Here is a 23,100-nt window from a genome sequence, read left to right as displayed (position 1 = left end):
GTTCATTCAGCCTCGCGAGGCCGAGAGAGAAGTTAGGCGACCAAGCAGGTGCCGTTGCAGGGTCAGAAACCCGACGACGACCGTGAGAGCGGCGTGCAGACCACATGCCCCTTGATACAGCATGCAATGACACCACTGGCAGCGGACGACACGGCGGTCGGTCGGACCCGATTGGCCCATCTAGATCCAGAACGTGGAACTTCTTTTTTTCTACAAGTGCCCATCTGGGTCATTGAGCATCTCTGAAGTTCAAGCCATCGTCTCGAAAGCTACATGATGCGCTACAAAATTTAGGACTTAAATAGAATGTTTGTAGGTTAGACTCTAATGCGACTTGACGTTATCGGAATACACTGAGCTCATTTCTTGATAAAACTAAACTCTAGGTTTATTATAGATTTATTGAATGAGAATTATGTCCTGGAAATGAAACCTTTTTAATTGGTGACGTGATTATTCCCGACTGACATTTTGGTCACTGTTTGGCAACGAACTTACCTGGTGGACTGTAAAAGAATACATTTACGTTACGTCTTACGACGTACGTAGATTTGGCTGACGCAAACGAGTGAAATTACGAGTTCGGGGAACTATTGGAGGAAAGATGAGTAAAATTATCAAAATGGTCAAATGTGTGTGAAATCTTGTGGGACTTAACTGCTAAGGTCATCAGTCCCTAAGCTTACACACTACTATACCTAAATTATCCTAAGGACAAACACACACACCCATGCCCGAGGGAGGACTCGAACCTCCGCCGGGACTAGCCTCACAGTTAATGACTGCAGCGCCTCAGACCGCTCGGCTAATCCCGCGCGGCAGTAATATTATCGGTCTGGGTTGAAGAAACTACTACACACTCCCGTGTAAATCGTTATAATGTAAACCAGACCAGCAAAATCAAATGAAGATCTAGTTACAGAACATATACAGGGATCAAAACCTAACACGATAGTAACTTTCTCATGATGTCGCTGTCAAGTAACAAAGCTGGATGAAATTTCAATCACACATTGAGAGAACTGCTGCAGTGTAGTACAAAAGATAACTAAAGGACATCTTTTGTTCAAAGATAGTAATTACACGTAAGTCACAGCGATTTATGCGGTCCTCTGGACACCACAGACGGCATGGAAAGCTCAGCAACCTGCTCGCATGCTCGTCATATGGTTGGTAACGAGCTATTGTTGAAGGGCGTTCCATTCCTCCACCAGAGCGGTTGACAACTGTTGGATGGTCGCTGGTGCATGTAAACATCCTTCAGTACGTCACCCCACAGAACTGCACACGTGCTCGGGGTGGATTTAAGTCACGTTCACGGACAGGCCTGTCCATTCGACGAATATTCTCTCGTTCCTCCACCAGCGCTGTTCGACGTGGTCATTCATAAATATGAGGTCAGAGCCAAATGTACCCGTGATAAGACGCACATGGGGGAATGGTACAGTGGCACAATAATAATGACCGGTGAATGCAAGTGTTCAAAGATTTTTGGGTCAACACGCCTATAAAACATTATGCTTCCATAACACCTGGACCAAAAACAATAGTGTTCAACAGTAATGGGCATACTGTAATGTCACGAGAGGCAGTAACACGCAACGCACCCAGCAACATTCTCGAACTCACTCACACATATACACTATGCGATCAAAAGTATCCGGACACCTGACTGAAAATGACTTACAAGTTCGTGGCGCCCTCCATCGATAATGCATGAATTCAGTATGGTGTTTACCCACCCTTAGCCTTGATGACAGCTTCCACTCTCGCAGGCATGGTGCTGGAAGGTTTCTTGGGGATTGGCAGCCCATTCTTCACGGAGTGCTGCAGTGAAGAGAGGTATCGATGTCGGTCGGTGAGGCCTGGCACGAAGCCGGCGTTCCAAAAAACCCCAAAGGTGATCTATAGGATCCAGGTCAGGACTCTGTGCAGGCCAGTCCGTTACAGGGTTGTTGTCGTGTAACCACTCCGCCACAGGCCATGCACTATGAACGGGTGCTCGATCGTGTTGAAAGATGAAATTGCCAGCCCCAAATTGCTCTTCAACAGTGGGAAGCAATGTAGTAGGCCTGTGCTGTGATAGTGCCACGCCAAACAGCAAAGGGTGCAAGGCCCCTCCACGAAAAACATTACCACACCTTAACACCAACACCTTTGAATTTTGTTGTTGGCACTACACATGCTGGCAGATGACATTCACCGGGCATTCGCCATACCCACACCCTGCCATCGGATCGTCACATTGTGTACCGTGATTCGTCACTCACACAACGTTTTTCCACTGTTCAATCGTCCAATGTTTACGCCCTTACACCAAGCGAGACGTAGAGTATCTATGTAGAAGTAGATGCGGACGTAGTTTTCAACATTCTTATCTGTACTCCTATGTGCCTTTCTACAGCTGAAAACTATCGTGAAATCCTGTTCGTGAGGAGGTAAACCATAAGTGGCTAGGGACGGTGTACAGAATCGCTACCCTGGCTATCATCAGTCGAATAATGAAGTGCTCGCACAGAAATGATGCCTACTTTGGAAAAAAAAACAGGGATTAACTTTGGGTACAGGGAAACTGTAGTCGTGTTACAAACCTTCACATGACCCGGCATCTCGTGGTTCATTTAACAGTGAGAATACCAGACGTATCCCAAAGAAAGTCCAAAATGCCGATATGGCGCGAAAAGAGAGAGCTTCTCAAGAGTATGCGAAGTGCCCGCTGCTTCTGCTGCTCACTAATGGTTGACAGTCTCTTACAGAATTCTACGACATTTCCTCCAAGCTTAGCAGAGAGATTGGGTGTGGTTGCAGAACTGAAAGCGTTATTTGGGTGCAGGACCCAATTATAAAATACCATAGAATGGTCACCGTAATGGTATCTTTGTCCATCGACAAAGATACAAAGACTGAACCGGTTGTGAAGCAAGTCAAGTGCTTGAGTCTACTTCTTAGCGTCTCTGAACGTAATGTTCGGAGATCTCGAGGGGTAACCCTGCCGCAGATGATTCGGATTGTGTGTCGTGATGCACCTTGCGACTTTCTCTTGAAACGATACTGAGAATGTTAAGCCACCAGTCATCAAATGCGTGATATTTTTAGTAGAACATGTTTCGGCAGTACGTTATCCCGTTAGCAAATGCTATACAACAAGGTCCAAGTGGTTCAAATGACTCTGAGCACTATGGGACTTAACATCTGAGACCATCAGTCGCCTAGAACTTACAGCTACTTAAACCTAACTAATCTAAGGACATCACACACATCCATGCCCGAGGCTGGATTCGAACCTGAGACCGTAGCGGTCGCACGGTACCAGACTGAAGCGCCAAGAACCGCTCGGCCACAACGGCCGACTATACAACAAGGAAACCAATGAATAGACCGCGTTACGACACATACTAACATAATATTTATATCTTCCTGTAGTATAAACATATATTAAAGCCTCAATGTCATAGGCGCCATCTAAAGTAAAAACCCAGCAACAGACATGCTTTGTCAAACGTAAAACTCATGCTGACGTGTTATACTCACAGAGCACAGCTGTTAACGCAGCAGATTTCACTTACCAAAGACAGTACTTTCCTGGAACACAGGCGTCACACTATAGGGTCTATGAACATTATTTGTTAACTCATAGCCGGCCGCGGTGGCCGTGCGGTTCTAGGCGCCCCTGTCCGGAGCCGCGCTGCTGCTACGGTCGCAGGTTCGAACCCTGCCTCGGGCATGGGTGTGTGTGATGTCCTTAAGTTAGTTAGGTTTAAGTAGTTCTAAGTTCTAGGGGACTGATGACCACAGCAGTTGAGTCCCATAGTGCTCAGAGCCATTTGAACCATTTTGTAAACTCATAGTAATTTCTAAAAACCAATACCATCGTGTGCGTCAATATACGAAGGCCAACAGAAAACATAAAACTTAATGCCGCTAATTCTAATAAGTTGGTGACTGCTTCCCAAGGAGGACATTGCTAAAGCGGACTCAGAAATGTCTCTTGCACACTTCTATCTTCGCAATAACACACTTACGCATTCATTTTTTAAAGCGCGAAAAAATCTCCACTTCTTCTAAATTTGACAGCAACCACACTTTATCCTCAAAGTGCAATAACTTCATGCTGTCTGTGATGTCACCCAACAAATGGTGCTCACTCCCGAGGTGCTTCTCTACCGGAAATGACCCATTCTCTTTATTATTATGTTCTGTAAACCTTACTTCAAAGTTTCTTCCCACGTAACCACGTACTTCACTTCACAATCCTGACACTTATTTCATAAACTCACGCTTTCCCGATCCATTTATCCCCTGCGCCGGTGGTATACTCCACTTTATTGTCCGTCCTCGAGGCAATTTTCCCTTTGTTCTGAAATAACTTCGCTAATTTATAAGAGATAATTCCTCAATATGGCACTACTCTATACTTCTGGGGACTGTTTTTCGTTTTGTTGGTTTCTGTTATTTGCCTGTTTTCATTTCTTTATTCTTATTCTGAGGACTTAGCGGCATGTAAGTAGCCCTGTACACAGCATTTTCGAAGAATTCTAATTCATGTTTATGGGATCATAGCAATTACCGTACCAGTGAACCTAGGTTTCCTAAATTTTCCTGTCTCAAGCTCATTATTCCTATTCTCGATCCTCAAATCAAAATAATATAAAACTCCCTGTTGCTCATGTATTTCGTTAAGGTCGCTCGTCAGTTCATTTATTTATCCCACAGATCCTCGATACACTACAAATGCATCGTCATCATATCTTCTGGAAATATGTATTTTATCGCAATACTTAACATTGTCTTTAAAAAAAACCGTTCCATTAGCGTTCAAGAAAATGTTCGCCGTCTGCCCTGCTAATGCGCAGTCAATTGATAGATTAATCTCCAGCACATCGAACTTACCATTAAATTTAAAATAATTGAATGATAAAACATACTTTAATAGTCCTATAAATTCATTTGTTTCAGTCTGGGGTATTTTATCACGTTCAAGTACATTGTTTTCTATTATGTCTGTGGCTTCCTCAGACGGCACAGATGCATTCAGATTAGTTATAGCTGACGAAGCCAACCTGTCGCCTTCATGTAATTTACATTCTTTCATCAGCGGTATCACATACCGACTACTTGTACCCGAAAAGCAGTCTTCATGGACCTCAGGTATCAGTCTTCTATGAAGCTGACGACGTCGGCTGTTGTTTGGCACTGTGGTTGTGGTTGTCGGTTGCGCTGCTCGGTTGCCCTGCGATTGGTCTGCCTCTGGAAGAGATGTGGAATTTCTTTTCGTCCTGCCGGCGACCCCTTGGTTAACCGGGTATGCATTTCTCATAGGCGGTCACAATCGACATCGGCCCGTCGCAGCATCGCTTGGACCCGTGAAACAAGATTGAATAACCACAATTCCTCTTGCATTAGTATGATCCCTGTAGAACTATGGTTGCCACGCAACAGATTGTGTAAGTAGGCTGTTTATGTTTTCTTTATGTAAGTAGGCTGTTTATGTTTCCTTTATGTAAGTAGGCTGTTTATGTTTTCTTATTGGCAACGCTACGTAGCGCTCTGTATGAAAATCACTGGCTGTGCTGTGTGCAGTCTGTGGCTAGTTTGCATTGTTGTCTGCCATTGTAGAGGGGCAGCTGGATGTTAACAGCGCGTAGCGTTGGGCAGTTGGAGGTGAGCCGCCAGCAGTGGTGGATGTGGGGAGAGAGATGGCGGAGTTTTGAAATTACATATATTATGACTTTTGAACACTATTGAGGTAAATACATTGTTTGTTCTCTATTAAAATCTTTCATTTGCTAACTATCTCTATCAGTAGTTAGTGCCTTCAGTAGTTTGAATCTTTTATTCAGCTGGCAGTAGTGGCGCTCGCTGTATTGCAGTAGTTCGAGTAACGAAGATTTTTGTGAGGTAAGTGATTTCTGAAAGGTATAGTTTAATGTTTGTCTGGGCCATTCTTTTGTAGGGATTTTTGATAGATTGCGTTGCGCTAAAATTATTGAGTGTCAGTTTAAGCACAGTCTCGTATACAATTGTTATAAGGGGACGTTCCATAATTTTAGCGCAACGCAATCTGACTATCAAAAATCCCTACAAAAGAATGGCTCAGACAAACATTAAACTATACCTTTCAGAAATCACTTACCTCACAAAAATCCTCGTTACTCGAACTACTGCAATACAGCGAGCGCCACTACTGCCAGCTAAATAAAACATTCAAACTACGGAAGGCACTAACTACTGATAGGGATAGTTAGCAAATGAAAGATTTTAATGGAGAACAAACAATGTATTTACTTTAATATCATCACAAGTCATAATACATGTAATTTCAAAACTCCGCCATCTCTCTCCTCACATCCACCACTGCTGGCGGCTCACCTCCAACTGCCCAACGCTATGCGCTGTTAACATCCAGCTGCCCAACAATACAATGGCAGACAACAATGCAAACTAGCCACAGACTGCACACAGCACAGCCAGTGATTTTCATACAGAGCGCTACGTAGCGTTGCCAGTAAGAAAACATAAACAGCCTACTTACATAAAGGAAACATAAACAGCCTACTTACATAAAGAAAACATAAACAGCCTACTTACAATTGTCGCCATCACTGGAAAGTTGGTGATCCATCCAATGACCCTAAAACTCTAGAAATTAAAGTCTCTGGCTTACAATTATACAACGTCAAGAATATTTTGGTTTTACGGAAACTTCCGATTATTCCGTTTAGTCCCAATTCGCCAAGTCTTTTCTTTTCGGTCTAATTACTAACCCACCCGTCTGACCAGTCTGCCGCGACGACCTCTTGAGTCCTTCGGTAAAAGCAATGTAGTCTCTCCAGGCGCCCCTCGCATCCCAAACCTCTACGAAAAGAACTGTAGCTGCACGCTACCTCCACGCTCCCGATTTGTAAATCCGTCAAGCCCTCTGGCCCACGACCATGGCCAGTTTTTCGAAAACGCTTGCAAGGTTAATACTAATGCTTCTGTTACATTCGATTAACATCATAACTGACGCACGCTTTACAGGGTATATGACTGGCTACTTTCCATATATGATTATTAACCCAAGCAACAAGTTCGTTGACATAAAACTTAATACCAACTTCTGTGGAGTACAGTTGCGCTACAGCTCACATGATAAATACCTGTGCGTAATAGTTGATCCCTGTCTGGCATCTGATAATCACCTCGAAATGGCCGGGCAACGTTATTGGAAAGCTGGCTGTAACAAGCTAGGGAACACAAGCGGACACTTTACGTACATCAGCACCATCGACTGTGTATTCGATTGCCAAATACTGTGTACTAGAAACAGCCACTTCAGCAAAACTGATGTCCAGCTTAACGTCAGAATGAGAATCATCACTGGCATGCTACAATCTGGCTTCATTTCTTGTCTAATTTGGCACCGACTGATCTGATATGACAACGGGTAGCAGCCAGAGAGTGGAGAAAGGCACATATAAAACGGATAAATTCTTAAAACTTCTCCAAAGAACGAAATTATTTCTCACGTTGCACATACCAGGCTAAGTGGCATTCCAGAAATCTCCGCCAGCTTGCATCTTGCCATCTAGAAGATGCAATTGGCCAGTGTTTTCTGGACAAGACCTAGTTAGTCAGAGTGAACCAAGTGTATTGCCTACAGACATCAGCTGCTAAGAAAACTAGAGTCGCTTCAACAGCATGAGAACCAGCTGTGCAAGATTCAAAGTATTCCCTCGTAAATAGGCGATCGTACACAGCCCTGAATGTGACCATGTGTAAGTAGGCTGTTTATGTTTTCTTATTGGCAATGTTACGTAGCGCTCTGTATGAAAATCACTGGCTGTGCTGTATGCAGTCTGTGGCTAGTTTGCATTGTTGTCTGCCATTGTAGTGTTGCGCAGTGGCAGCTGGATGTTAACAGCGCATAGCGTTGGGCAGTTGGAGGCGAGCCGCCAGCAGTGGTGGATGTGGGGAAGTGAGATGGCCGATTTTTGAGAATGGATAATCTGGAGTTTTGTCCGTCAGAAACAGTACATTTGTAAGAATTGATGTCATGAACTGCTATATATATTGTGACTATTAAGGTAAATACATTGTTTGTTCTCTATTAAAATCTTTCGTTTGCTAACTATGCTTATCAGTAGTTAGTGCCTTCCGTAGTTTGAATCTTTTATTTAGCTGGCAGTAGTGGCGCTCGCTGTATTGCAGTAGTTCGAGTAACGAAGATTTTTGGTGAGGTAAGTGATTTGTGAAACGTATAGGTTAATGTTAGTCAGGGCCATTCTTTTGTAGTGATTTTTGAAAGGCAGATTGAGTTGCGCTAAAAATATTGTGTGCCAGTTTAAGCACAGTCTTGTATAAATTGTTCTAAGGGGACGTTTCACATGGAGCAATGGGGCATGCTACATACGTGCTTCTGTCTCTACGGATATGCTTCAAAATGGGCAGAGTTAGTTAGTTTTCGCTTTAGTTTATGCATCACTAGATCCTTTACAAAACGAAATCAGACATGCCAGTCCTATTGAACAGGAAACTATTTTTTAAAAAAAATCAACTAAATCATGCACACAGTAATACTATCTCACGTACGTCGAGATTAAGAAGTAGTTTTTAATTTTAATTTGTTGCGTTCAGTGGTTTTTATACATATTTGAAAAAAGGTTTACAATTAAACTAAAAATATACTTTTACACTGTTCATTCGTATCACATAACTAACTGTTCACTGCTCGCACTCCACACAAACACACAATTCGCTACACTACACTGCAGTGGCCTGCACTCCACACACACGCACACACACACACACACACACACGCACACACAAACGCACGCTCACCTCGTGCTTTCCGCTCAGATCAGACCCTGACGAAACTTCCGCCATTCTACTGAATTCTTCGTGTTGTCCTCTCGGCACTTCCGGATAAATTGAGTCAGCGCCTCACCACAATGAATCAGATGTTGAGTTCATTAAACTATGACAGTTTACTGTTGGGTGACAGCTGTTTATTAATAAATAATGTTAATTTCTTATCATCTAAGTAATTTTTCGTTTTGGAGTATGAATTCTAAAGAGCTACGCTTTAACTGATTGAATAAATTTGTGGGTTTTAGTTGTTGCTTTAATCTCCTTGGGCAATTTATTGTAAGATTTCATTCTGTTGTAGATAACTTTGTTTTATGTTTCTTTGTTTGTATACTCTTGGTAAATGTAAGTTTAGTCCTGCTCTTGTTCCATTCCTGCTCGTGAGATAAGTGCTGTTGTGAATCTTGAGCTGCATAACGGACTGGTACTTGAAATCACATGGTGATGTTAGAATCGCCATCTGTTGAAACAGATCTTTGCAGGGCGCTAGGTTAACTTTTTTAATTACTATTCTAACGACCCTTTTCCGGAGTTTCAAGGCTGTGGCAATGTTTGCTAAATGCCCCCCCCCCCCCTCAAGAAAGATTTCATAGTTGATGACGGAGAGCTTAAAAGTGAAACATGTTGCAGTTGATGGAATATTAAGAGTATTAAACAACGTACTTCTCTACACGGAGATGACAAGTCATGGGATAGCGATATGCACAATACAGATGGCAGTAGTATCGCGTACACAAGGTATTTAAGGGCGGTGCATCGATGGAGCTGTCATTTGCACTCAGATGATTCATGTGGAAAGGTTTCCGACGTGACTATGCCCGCACGACTGGAATGAAGACTTTGAACCCGGAATGGTAGTTGAAGCTAGACGTTTGGGACATTCCATTTCGAACATCGTTAGGGAATTCCTTATTCAGAGATCCACAGTGTCAAGAATGTGCCGAGAATATCAAATCTGAGGCATTATGTCTCACGACGGACAACGGAATGGCCGACGGCCTTCACTTAACGACCGAGAGCAGTGGCTTTTGCGTACAGTTGTCAGTGCTAACAGACAAGCAACACTGCATGAAACAAGCACAGAAATCAATGTGTGTAATACTATCGGTTGGACCCTAGACTACTGGAAAGCCTTGGCTTGGTCAAATGAGTCCCGATTTCCATTGGTAAGCGCTGGTGTTAGGGTTCGAGTGAGGCGTAGACCCCGATTAAGCCAAGGACCCAAGTTGTCAACAAGGCACTGTCCAAGCTGGTGGTAGCTCCACATTGGTGTGGGCTGTGTGTTTACATGGTGTGTACTGGGCCCTACGGAACCGATCGTTGACAGGAAACCGTTATGTACTGCTACTTAAAGACCAATTACAGTCGTTCATGGACTTTACGAGGGGATATCAATTAATATCCGCAATTTAGTTATATTTTTGTTTATTTTTGGTAGTACTGTAGTACTGTCGTTTTGCGTTGATGACGCATGCTTTGTTTATTTGTTGTTATATCTTTGCAATTTTCAAGCTGCTAGGTTAGTTTCGTTTTCGCTGCCGTGCTGTTAATCATGGCTGCTCCGCTGTCTATTTGCACCAAAGAAAAGCAACGTTCAGTGATCCTTTTTTTTTTTTCTGAAGGCGTATCAGAGGCAGAAATTCATCGTTTGGTCGGAAGGCGTATCAGAGGCAGAAATTCATCGTTTGGTCGGAAGGCGTATCAGAGACAGAAATTCATCGAAGACAACAGTGTTTTGCCACAATGGAGTGCCTACGAACGGATTGAAAAATTCCGAAATGGTCGCACAATTGTTACGCACGATCAAGGAGCTTGACGACCGTTTACCGCCACAAAGGAAGAAACCATTGAGCGTTCACGTAAAATGATTCTCTTGGACAGACGAGTAACTATTGACAAAGTGGCACATCTTCTGCAAATTAGTCACGGTTCTGCTTACGAAATCATCCACAACAGACTTGGGTTTCATAAAGTTTGTGCAAGATGGGTCCCAAAACAACTCACACAGTTGCATAAACAAACGCGCTTGGGCATCTGCAAAAAACATTTTGGTTGCTGTGGTAACGAATGGGACAACTTCTTAGGCAGGATCATTACTGGTGACGAAACAATGATCCATCATTACGAGCCGGAGAGTAAACGGCAGAGTGTGGAATGGAAAGAAATTCGCCGTGCAAGAAAAAGTTCAAGACCCAACCGTCCGCAGGAAAACTGATGCTTGCGGTTGTTTGGGACGCACAAGTTCTAGTACTGGAACATTTTGTAGAAAGAGGCACAACAATAAATAGTGTACGTTACAGTGAGATGCATACTGCCAGGCTAAAGCCTGCTATTCGAAGCAAACGCCGAGGATTGCTGTCAAAAGGTGTTCTGTGTTGCTGCACGACAATGCCCGACCGCATACTGCTACCCACACTGCTGAAACGCTCCAGAAACTCAAATTTGAAGCACTGGATCATCCTCCATTTAGTCCCGATCTTGACCCTTCTGACTATCATTTGTTTGGTCCACTCAAACAGGCATTAAGGGACAGTCGATTTGCCTCGGACGAAGCAGTGAAAGAAGCGGTGCATTCCTGGTTCGCAGCTCAACCGAGAACCTTCTTTTATGAGGGCATCAGGAAGTTTGTACAACGATGGAGCAAGTGCGTTGAAACGCAAGGAGACTATGTCGAAAAACGAAGTTCTTGTAAGTTTCGTATTTGATTACAATAAAATTTTATAGCGACTTTGCGGATAATAATAGACTTGAAACTTCCTGGCAGATTAAAACTGTGTGCCCGACCGAGACTCGAACTCGGGACCTTTGCCTTTCGTGAGCAAGTGCTCTACCATTCTGGAAACATCCCCCAGGCTGTGGCTAAGCCATGTCTCCGCAATATCCTTTCTTTCAGGAGTGCTAGTTCTGCAAGATTCGCAGGAGAACTTCTGTAAAGTTTGGAAGGTAGGAGACGAGATACTGGCAGAAGTAAAGCTGTTGAAACGTCCCCTTAGAACAATTATACATGACTGTGCTTAAACTGACACACAATATTTTTAGCGCAACGCAATCTGACTTTCAAAAATCCCTACAACAGAATGGCCCTGACTAACATTAACCTATACCTTTCACAAATCACTTACCTCACTACAATCTTCGTTACTCAAGCTACCGCAATACAGCGAGCGCCACTACTGCCAGCTAAATAACAGATTCAAACTACGGAAGGCACTAACTACTGACGGGCACAGTTAGCAAATGAAGGATTTTAATAGAGAACAAACAATGTATTTACCTTAATAGTCATGAAGAGTCATAATATATATAGCAGTTCATGATATCCAGTATTACAAATTTCAAAACTCCGCCATCTCTCTCCCCACATCCACCACTGCTGGCGGCTCACCTCCAACTGCGCAACGCTGCGCGCCGTTCACGTCCAGCTGCCCAACACTACAATGGCAGACAACAATGCAAACTAGCCACAGACTGCACACAGCACAGCCAGTGATTTTCATACAGAGAGCGCTACGTGGCTGCGTCGTTACCAATATAAGAACCTAAACAGCCTACTTACACTGTGAGTACCGGACGTGGGTCGTGCTTCGGTAGCTCAGATGGTAGAGCACTTGCCCGCGAAAGGCAAAGGTTTCGAGTACGAGTCTCGGTCGGGCACACAGTTTTAATCTGCCAGGAAGTTTCATATCAGCGCACTCTCCGCTGCAGAGTGAAAATTTCGTTCTGGAATAATTGACTTACATTCGTACGTTGCCAAACATATCACCGGCCCACTATTGTTCGCGATTGGTTGGAGAACTTCTTGGACCATTCGAGCGAGTGCTTTGGCCACCCAGATCGTCCGACATTAATCGCATCGAACGTACCAGGGGCGTAATCGAGAGTTCAGTTAGTCAAAAACTCCTGCACCGGCAACCATTTCGTAATCGTGGGCGGCTTTAGAGACTGCATGGCTGAATATTTCTGCAAGGGTCTTCCAACGACTTGTTTCTTTCGCGCCGAGTCGAGTCGGTGCAGTACGCCGGGCAAAAAGGAGGTCCGACACGATATTAGGAGGCATCCAGTGAGTTTTTCTCCTTAGTGTATATTTATGCGTATTAATTACATGTTTTGCTAGATTTATGCGTGTTGTCCCCACCAAAAGTGTGTTGGCCAAGTTTTCATTGTCAGTACTAGAAGGCTTGTCGATGGCTGTTGATAAACAACTGGCCATTAAAATTGCTACACCAAGAAGAAACGCAGATGATAAACGGCTATTCATTGGACAAATATATGATGCTAGAACTCACATGTGCTTACATTTTCACGCAGTTTTGGTGCATAGGTCCTGAGAAATCAGTACCCAGAAAAACTACCTCTGGCCGTAATAACGGCCTTGATACGCCTGGGCATTGAGTCAAACAGAGCTTGGATGGCGTGTACAGGTACAGCTGCTCATGCAGCGATAATACAGTTCATCAAGAGTAGTGACTGGCGTCTTGTGACGAGCCAGTTGCTCGGCCACCATTGACCAGACGTTTTCAATTGGTGAGACATCTGGAGAATGTGCTGCTAGGGCAGCAATCGAACATTTCCTCTGTCCAGAAAGGCCCGTACAGGACCTGCAACATGCGGTCGTGCATTATCCTGCTGAAATGTACGGTTTCGCAGGGATCGAATGAAGGGTAGAGCCACGGGTCGTAACACATCTAAAATGTAACGTCCACTGTTCAAAGTGCAGTCAATGCGAACAACAGGTGTCCGAGACGTGTAACCAATGGCACCCCATACCATCACGCCGGTTGATACGCTAGTATGGCGATGACGAATACACGCTTCCAATGTGCGTTCACCGCAATGTCGCCCAACACGAAAGCGACCATCATGAAACTGAACCTGGATTCATCCGAAAAACTGACGTTTTGCCATTCGTGCACCCAGGTTCGTCGTTGAGTACACCATTGCAGGCGCTCCTGTCTGTGATACAGCGTCAAGGGTAATCGCAGCCATGATCTCTGAGCTGACAGTCCATGCTGTTGCAAACGTCGTCGAACTGTTCGTGCAGATGGTTGTTATCCTGCAAACGTCCCATCTGTTGACTCAGGGATCGACACGTGGCTGCACGATCCGTTACAGCCATGCGGATAAGATGCCTGTCATCTCGACTGCTAGTGATACGAGGCCTTTGGGATGCAGCACGGCGTTCCGTATTACCCTCCTGAACCCACCGATTCCATATTCTGCTAACAGTCATTGGATCTCGACCAACGCGAGCAGCAATGTCGCGGTAGGGTAAACCGCAATCGCGATAGGCTACAATCCGACCTTTATCAAAGTCGGAAAGTGATGGTACGCATTTCCCCTCCTTACACGAGGCATCACAACAACGTTTCACCAGGGAATGCCGGTCAACTGCTGTTTGTGTATGAGAAATAGTTTGGAAACTTTCCTCATGTCAGCACGTTCTAGGTGTCGACACCGGCGCCAACCTTGTGTGAACGCTCTGAAAAGCTAATCATTTGCATATCACAGCATCTTCGTCGCGTCTGTAGCACGTAATATTCGTGGTGTAGCAGTTTTAATGGCCAGTAGTGTAGGTCTTGGGCAGGCTGAGGATCGCACATTATACGAAAGACCCTGTATAAGACAGCAGCCGTTCCTTTCCGCACCCCAGGGTACAACTTGTCGAGCGATGTGCTTTGACAGCCTCCTCTTTCTCGGCGCAGGCGAACGCCTGTTATTACTTTCTCGCAGCCTGCTACAGTCCCTGCCGAGTGAATATTATAAATTACGGCCGTGCTGCTTCCTTTCAGCTACGGTGACTAAATAGCAATAGCCAGTTTATTGAACTGTAGCCGCCGGTCGCAGCTGCTCCGTATATCACGCGCCGCCTTCATTATACAGCGCGGCTCGCATCTCCGCCATTGCGCCTGCCCCCCACCCCTCGCCCTAGACGGGGCGACTGCTGCGCTCTCTTTTATTGCCGGATTGCGCTGCTGCGGCGCTACGACGCTTCCGCTGCAATAACCTGCACCGGGGCCGTTCATTAAGATCTTATCTCGGGACCATTCCGCTTCTTATATAGAAACTTATCTGCAGATTTATTTCTGAAATGCGCGGCCGCCACCTTGGCGCGCCAGAGATAAAATTCCCAGCTTATTCCGCGGCTCGGCGGCTCGGAATTCCGGAGGACCCTTGGCGTTCCTCTATCACTCTCATCTCTGCGCCTCTGCATTTCGCCTCCTCACCACTGCTTTTCTACGTGTCTATTTCGAAGCGGCTTTGTTTGTAGTGCGTGGATTCCAATATGTGATCGAAGAGAGATGGGGGAGAAATACACTCCTGGAAATTGAAATAAGAACACCGTGAATTCATTGTCCCAGGATGGGCAAACTTTATTGACACATTCCTGGGGTCAGATACATCACATGATCACACTGACAGAACCACAGGCACATAGACTCAGGCAACAGAGCATGCAAAATGTCGGCACTAGTACAGTGTATATCCACCTTTCGCAGCAATGCAGGCTGCTATTCTCCCATGGAGACGATCGTAGAGATGCTGGATGTAGTCCTGTGGAACGGCTTGCCATGCCATTTCCACCTGGCGCCTCAGTTGGACCAGCGTTCGTGCTGGACGTGCAGACCGCGTGAGACGACGCTTCATCCAGTCCCAAACATGCTCAATGGGGGACAGATCCGGAGATCTTGCTGGCCAGGGTAGTTGACTTACACCTTCTAGAGCACGTTGGGTGGCACGGGATACATGCGGACGTGCATTGTCCTGTTGGAACAGCAAGTTCCCTTGCCGGTCTAGGAATGGTAGAACGATGGGTTCGATGACGGTTTGGATGTACCGTGCACTATTCAGTGTCCCCTCGACGATCACCAGTGGTGTACGGCCAGTGTAGGAGATCGCTCCCCACACCATGATGCTGGGTGTTGGCCCTGTGTGCCTCGGTCGTATGCAGTCCTGATTGTGGCGCTCACCTGCACGGCGCCAAACACGCATACGACCATCATTGGCACCAAGGCAGAAGCGACTCTCATCGCTGAAGACGACACGTCTCCATTCGTCCCTCCATTCACGCCTGTCGCGACACCACTGGAGGCGGGCTGCACGATGTTGGGGTGTGAGCGGAAGACGGCCTAACGGTGTGCGGAACCGTAGCCCAGCTTCATGGAGACGGTTGCGAATGGTCCTCGCCGATACCCCAGGAGCAACAGTGTCCCTAATTTGCTGGGAAGTGGCGGTGCGGTCCCCTACGGCACTGCGTAGGATCCTACGGTCTTGGCGTGCATCCGTGCGTCGCTGCGGTCCGGTCCCAGGTCGACGGGCACGTGCACCTTCCGCCGACCACTGGCGACAACATCGATGTACTGTGGAGACCTCACGCCCCACGTGTTGAGCAATTCGGCGGTACGTCCACCCGGCCTCCCGCATGCCCACTATACGCCCTCGCTCAAAGTCCGTCAACTGCACATACGGTTCACGTCCACGCTGTCGCGGCATGCTACCAGTGTTAAAGACTGCGATGGAGCTCCGTATGCCACGGCAAACTGGCTGACACTGACGGCGGCGGTGCACAAATGCTGCGCAGCTAGCGCCATTCGACGGCCAACACCGCGGTTCCTGGTGTGTCCGCTGTGCCGTGCGTGTGATCATTGCTTGTACAGCCCTCTCGCAGTGTCCGGAGCAAGTATGGTGGGTCTGACACACCGGTGTCAATATGTTCTTTTTTCCATTTCCAGGAGTGTATTTGGTTGTACTGTTTTGTTGTTTAATAATGTAACATCTCTAGCTACATGAGAACTATTTTTAGAAAGGGTTAAAACGTCACTGTTACCAACTTCGTCCATTCGTTAACGTCTAGTATATTTCTGGTATAAAAGCAAAAAGAAAACTGCAGATTTTAAAGCTCTAAGCTCCAGAAACGTTATCCTGGACAGATGCCCTCTCCAGCACTACACGCAAGAAGTTCGAAAGGTAAGAGGCGAAGCAGAAGACTTTTGGGGTGGAGATGGCGCGTCAGATGCACAGTATCTGCTCCCGGCTTGTTACACAATCGGCTATCTGTTATCCGTAATTCCTCCCGCGCTCCTGGAGTTCGCCCTGCCGGCGAAGAGCGCTTTGATCCGCAGTAATGAAGTTTACAACTGATTATAAAGCGTCCAGAGGCGGTTACGGGTCCCGTACAAATCTCAGGCCAAAGTTCGCCAGCCCTCACTCAGTAACAGACTCCTCTAGCGAGACGACTTTCGAAATACCCTCTGTGTATTTACAGAGCGGCGAGCTGCTCTGCAACAAGGAACACTTTCGCCTTCTCAGTTTTATTGATCGCTAATCGTATCACAGTGGAGAGGTCTCTGCAAACTTTTCTTATTACTCATTAAACTTTAACTGACTATGTGTCACTAAAAGTTTCTTTCATATACAGGGTGGCGGAAAAGTCACTGGACAGTTGATAAAAGAAAACAAAAGTAACAGCAACACTTAGTACAGTAGGAAGTCTTAACGCGTTAAGTAGTTTTACCAAATGGTAATAATTACGTCTTGTCAAGTTGGAATACAATGCAGTGACAAACAAAACAAATACAATAATCAAACTCGCGAATTATTGAAAGCATGATCTGTGAGACGATTTTACAGTTGTGGTTTTCCGAATTGTCAGTATGTCAACGAAAGAATAAAGGATCTTCGCATTAAAATCGTTTTATAAAAGAGGCGATACTGCTGTTGTTAATGAATGGAGAAGACACTTTAGATCAAAACCAAAGTCTAAACAAAAAGTGTACGACATACGACATATCATCTATTATTAGAACAACCAATAAACAAACCTGGTGTGAGTGTTTAGGGAAGAATATCATCATTTGGCGTACTTGGATCATATTTTTTTGAAGAAACAGTGCACGAGATAACTATTTGGATATGATTCAGTATTACGTGGTACCAGGACTTATAACGCCTACTGAATACTTTCAGGAAATTTATTTTCAACACGATGGTGCTCCATCGCATTATGGCACAGCCGTCCGCGATTATTTAGACGAAACTTTCCAAAGAAAAGAGATTGGTCGAAGGACAGATATTGACATGTTTCGACGTTCACTGATTATCATGCCCTTGGAGTTTTTCCTATGGGATGTTTGTTCTCAAAAATCTCAGAGCATTGATGAACTAAAAAACTATACATCTACATCTACATCTATACTCCGCGAGCCACCTTACGGTGTGTGGCGGAGGGTACTTATTGTACCACTATCTGATCCCCCCTTCCCTGTTCCATTCACGAATTGTGCGTGGGAAGAACGACTGCTTGTAAGTCTCCGTATTTGCTCTAATTTCTCGGATCTTTTCGTTGTGATCATTACGCGAGATATATGTGGGCGGTAGTAATATGTTGCCCATCTCTTCCCGGAATGTGCTCTCTCGTAATTTCGATAATAAACCTCTCCGTATTGCGTAACGCCTTTCTTGAAGTGTCCGCCACTGGAGCTTGTTCAGCATCTCCGTAACGCTCTCGCGCTGACTAAATGTCCCCATGACGAATCGCGCTGCTTTTCGCTGGATCATGTCTATCTCTTCTATTAATCCAACCTGGTAAGGGTCCCATACTGATGAGCAATACTCAAGAATCGGACGAACAAGCGTTTTGTAAGCTACTTCTTTCGTCGATGAGTCACATTTTCTTAGAATTCTTCCTATGAATCTCAACCTGGCGCCTGCTTTTCCCACTATTTGTTTTATGTGATCATTCCACTTCAGATCGCTCCGGATAGTAACTCCTAAGTATTTTACGGTCGTTACCGCTTCCAATGATTTACCACCTATGGCATAATCGTACTGGAATGGATTTCTGCCCCTATGTATGCGCATTATATTACATTTATCTACGTTTAGGGAAAGCTGCCAGCTGTCGCACCATGCATTAATCCTCTGCAGGTCTTCCTGGAGTACGTACGAGTCTTCTGATGTTGCTGCTTTCTTGTAGACAACCGTGTCATCTGCAAATAGCCTCACGGAGCTACCGATGTTGTCAACTAAGTCATTTATGTATATTGTAAACAATAAAGGTCCTATCACGCTTCCTTGCGGTACTCCCGAAATTACCTCTACATCTGCAGATTTTGAACCGTTAAGAATGACATGTTGTGTTCTTTCTTCTAGGAAATCCTGAATCCAATCACAAACCTGGTCCGATATTCCGTAAGCTCGTATTTTTTTCACTAAACGTAAGTGCGGAACCGTATCAAATGCCTTCCTGAAGTCCAGGAATACGGCATCAATCTGCTCGCCAGTGTCTACGGCACTGTGAATTTCTTGGGCAAATAGGGCGAGCTGAGTTTCACATGATCTCTGTTTGCGGAATCCATGTTGGTTATGATGAAGGAGATTTGTATTATCTAAGAACGTCATAATACGAGAACACAAAACATGTTCCATTATTCTACAACAGATTGACGTAAGCGAAATAGGCCTATAATTATTCGCATCTGATTTATGACCCTTCTTGAAAATGGGAACGACCTGCGCTTTCTTCCAGTCCCTAGGTACTTTACGTTCTTCCAGCGATCTACGATAAATTGCTGATAGAAAGGGGGCAAGTTCTTTAGCATAATCACTGTAGAATCTTAAGGGTATCTCGTCTGGTCCGGATGCTTTTCCGCTACTAAGTGATAGCAGTTGTTTTTCAATTCCGATATCGTTTATTTCAATATTTTCCATTTTGGCGTCCGTGCGACGGCTGAAGTCAGGGACCGTGTTACGATTTTCCGCAGTGAAACAGTTTCGGAACACTGAATTCAGTATTTCTGCCTTTCTTCGGTCGTCCTCTGTTTCGGTGCCATCGTGGTCAACGAGTGACTGAATAGGGGATTTAGATCCGCTTACCGATTTTACATATGACCAAAACTTTTTAGGGTTCTTGTTTAGATTGTTTGCCAATGTTTTATGTTCGAATTCGTTGAATGCTTCTCTCATTGCTCTCTTTACGCTCTTTTTCGCTTCGTTCAGCTTTTCCTTATCAGCTATGATTCGACTACTCTTAAACCTATGATGAAGCTTTCTTTGTTTCCGTAGTACCTTTCGTACATGATTGTTATACCACGGTGGATCTTTCCCCTCGCTTTGGACCTTAGTCGGTACGAACTTATCTAAGGCGTACTGGACGATGTTTCTGAATTTTTTCCATTTTTGTTCCACATCCTCTTCCTCAGAAATGAACGTTTGATGGTGGTCACTCAGATATTCTGCGATTTGTGCCCTATCACTCTTGTTAAGCAAATATATTTTCCTTCCTTTCTTGGCATTTCTTATTACACTTGTAGTCATTGATGCAACCACTGACTTATGATCACTGATACCCTCTTCTACATTCACGGAGTCGAAAAGTTCCGGTCTATTTGTTGCTATGAGGTCTAAAACGTTAGCTTCACGAGTTGGTTCTCTAACTATCTGCTCGAAGTAATTCTCGGACAAGGCAGTCAGGATAATGTCACAGGAGTCTCTGTCCCTGGCTCCAGTTCTGATTGTGTGACTATCCCATTCTATACCTGGTAGATTGAAGTCTCCCCCTATTACAATAGTATGATCACGAAACTTCTTCACGACGTTCTGCAGGTTCTCTCTGAGGCGCTCAACTACTACGGTTGCTGATGCAGGTGGTCTATAGAAGCATCCGACTATCATATCTGACCCACCTTTGATACTTAGCTTAACCCAGATTATTTCACATTCGCATTCGCTAATAACTACACTGGATATTATTGAATTCTTTACTGCTATAAATACTCCTCCACCATTGGCGTTTATCCTATCCTTGCGGTATATATTCCATTCTGTGTCTAGGATTTCGTTACTGTTCACTTCCGGTTTTAACCAACTTTCCGTTCCTAATACTATATGCGCACTATTTCCTTCAATAAGAGATACTAATTCAGGAACCTTGCCCTGGATACTACTGCAGTTTACCAATATTACGTTAACTTTTCCTGTTTTTGGTCTCTGAGGACGGACGTTCTTTATCAACGATGATAATGTCCTCTCTGGTAAGCCGTCAGGTATTTTATCGTTTCGCCCAAGGGGGGGGTCCCTTATTAAATGGCCATTAATTCCACAGTAAGCCATAAACTACGTAACAGTATTCCAAAAAGACTTAAAAGATATATTAATGAAGACGGAAAACAATTTCAACATAAAAAATAATTGTATGTATTGTTTGTATTTCGTGTTATGGAACATAAATTCTTTCTTTTGTTTCAATCGGTGTCCAGTGTCCAGTGACTTTTGCGCCACCGCTTATATTTAAATCAAAATGAACGCTTTTTCACTTACTCGAATTAATTTCGTAACGGTACATACTGAACAAGGATGAGGAAAGCATCTAAATCCAATAAAAACCACATCATATGTACAGGGTTCACACTTGACGCATTTGTAAATGCATCCACGCACCATGTTGCGCAGGTCTCATTGTGAATGAGAACGCTTATGTGACGAAAAGTCCACATTCGACAGCCATATCAGTTTATTTATGACAATCTGCTCTTGTGCATCTGATTGGCTGTCGGTGAATATCACTTCTTATTTTACTTAAATCAAAAAATAACATGCTCTTTCTTTAGCCGGTTTGCATAACAAGGTATCAGCAAATTAATATCTGTCGTAAAAGAACTCAACTATGATAAATGTGTTTTCAGGTTTTTGAAATTACAATAATCATGGAGTTATTTAACAGTAATTTATAGAAGTCTAAAGTTTCCTAGTTTTTGTATTACTCTGCTTTACTTTCCTATCTTGTTTACTACTTCGCTGTACTTTCTTGATTTTCATCTTTTTACTTTCCTGTTATTAGATGACTGCATTTGGTTTTGCTATACTTTCCTACCTTTTATACTACTTTTCTTTATTTTATCATGTGTTGTTTTCCCTGTCTCTTGATAGCCGTGACACAACCGTCACGATTTACACTAATCATTTTCCAGATTCTCGAAATCACAAACTCTTTACAATACACTCAATCGCACGCCCCAGTTCACTTCCCCATCGCTGCTCCGCATGCACTACGTATTCAAACCACCACTAAACCTTCCCTCACCCAAGTAATCAGTATCGGAAGTAAATGTTCTCATTTTGTAGAAAACGATATTTACCTTCTTCAATGAGTTACCAGAATCATTATTTAGTCATAATAAACTACAACACGGATTTCATGCGATTCTCAGTATTCATTGCCGCAATTTAATACTTTTGAACACTGCAAATACTTTTTTTTTTAATTTTAAAATATTTCGTTTCTAAAAGGCCTTCCGGCTAAAGAACTATTTTTTTTAGCTTTGATTATACACCTTCAATTATATTCTTTTTTCTTTTGTTACAGTTTATGAACATTTCGTTCAAGCTGAATACCGAAAACTTTTTAAGAATTTTTAAGAATCTGAAAAATACATCAAATGTAATATGGGCGTGTGGCCATGCTTTTGAAAGAAATGAAGGCAATTTCAAAAGTCCTCTCCTAGTCACATACTATACGTAATACATACGGGGCGTATATGTTTTGGCCCCGTAATTTACTCACATCAACTTTCACACTCTTTCGCTGAGATATTCCCAGGTTTGATAGGTTGTTTGTTTGGGTTAGCGTTCAATTACAAATACCCATTAGACCGTTCACTCAGTACTCGGAATCGTTTGAAAAATTGTGGTGAAAGTAGTATCATAGATGTAGGTATGGTTATTCGAACGTTTTTACCTTCATGGTGCATTTGGGAAGGGAGAGGGCAACTCGTATTAGCTTCTGGGAATTAAAATGAAAACTACTGAAAAACTGTATCAGTCACCATACTATTACTACTATCTTATTACCAAAGGGGGCGGGGGGTGGAGAAGTCGGCAGGTACCCTCTGACCCTCGCTGTGTAGGCCTGTACCCTAGTTAATGCGACTCCTCATTAAGACGTTATGACGTTCCACTCCTTTCTGAGTACGCACAGCAGCAGTTTAACCAGAGTTTACACTATACAAGATTTAAAAAAAAACGTATCTTCATAGTTCTTTGGGTGGTAAAGCTCTAACGTTGTTGACCAGGCGCTAGAACTTCTCAGACTCTCGTGTACGGTATTCTACGATACATCAATGGATCCATTTCCTTTCTGTTTCCATGATGTTCCAACCAGTCATCTTCATGATTACGAAACATAGGAATCGTGCAGCCTGTCATCCTTTTAACAAAAGCTATTCCAGCTGGTAATGGAAATCGACTTGGTTTCAGACA

At 44.1% G+C, this 23,100-nt stretch overlaps 1 protein-coding gene across 2 annotated transcripts in view; it reads left to right on the top strand.

Moving 5' to 3' along the window:
• The window catches only part of LOC126163166 (brain-specific angiogenesis inhibitor 1-associated protein 2-like), a 991,817-nt gene that overhangs the window by 917,527 nt on the left and 51,190 nt on the right, over positions 1-23,100 (top strand). The window lies entirely within an intron of this gene.

This window comes from Schistocerca cancellata, chromosome 2 (genome assembly GCF_023864275.1).
Source record: "Schistocerca cancellata isolate TAMUIC-IGC-003103 chromosome 2, iqSchCanc2.1, whole genome shotgun sequence".
In the NCBI taxonomy this organism is placed as follows: Eukaryota; Metazoa; Arthropoda; class Insecta; order Orthoptera; family Acrididae; genus Schistocerca; species Schistocerca cancellata.
This window is presented reverse-complemented; position numbering and strand designations above follow the sequence as displayed.